Source organism: Myotis brandtii, unplaced genomic scaffold, assembly GCF_000412655.1.
Source record: "Myotis brandtii unplaced genomic scaffold, ASM41265v1 scaffold526, whole genome shotgun sequence".
Classification (NCBI taxonomy): domain Eukaryota; kingdom Metazoa; phylum Chordata; class Mammalia; order Chiroptera; family Vespertilionidae; genus Myotis; species Myotis brandtii.
The window spans coordinates 618,733-619,268 of record NW_005369920.1 but is presented as its reverse complement, the minus strand read 5'-3'; positions in this window follow the sequence as shown (position 1 = coordinate 619,268).

Genomic DNA, 536 nt, shown 5'->3' with positions numbered 1-536 from the left:
TTTTATTTTGAGGTAGTTCCATTTGTTTATTTTTTCCTTAGTTTCCATTGCCCTAGGAGCTCTATCAGTAAAGATATTGCTATGACAAATGTCTCCTATTTTGCTGCCTATGGCTTCTTCTAAGATTTTTATGGTTTTCTGCCTTATATTTAAGTCCTTTATCCATTTTGCATTTATGTTTGTGTATGGTGTAAGTTGGTGGTCTGGTTTCATTTTTTTGCATGTATCTGTCCAATTTACCCAACACCATTTATTGAAGAGACTGTCTTGACTCCATTGTATGATCTTGCCTCCCTTGTCAAATATTAATTGAGCATAATGGCTTGGGTCGATTACTGGGTTCTCTGTTCTGTTCCATTGGTCTATATGTCTGTTCTTGTGCCAGTACAGGCAGTTTTGAGAACAGTAGCTTTGTAATATAGCTTGATATCTGGTATTGTGATCCCTCCAACTTTGTTTTTCTTTCTCAGGATTGCTGTGGCTATTCGGGGTCTTTTTTTATTCCATATGAATTTTTGAAGAGTTTGTTCTAGATC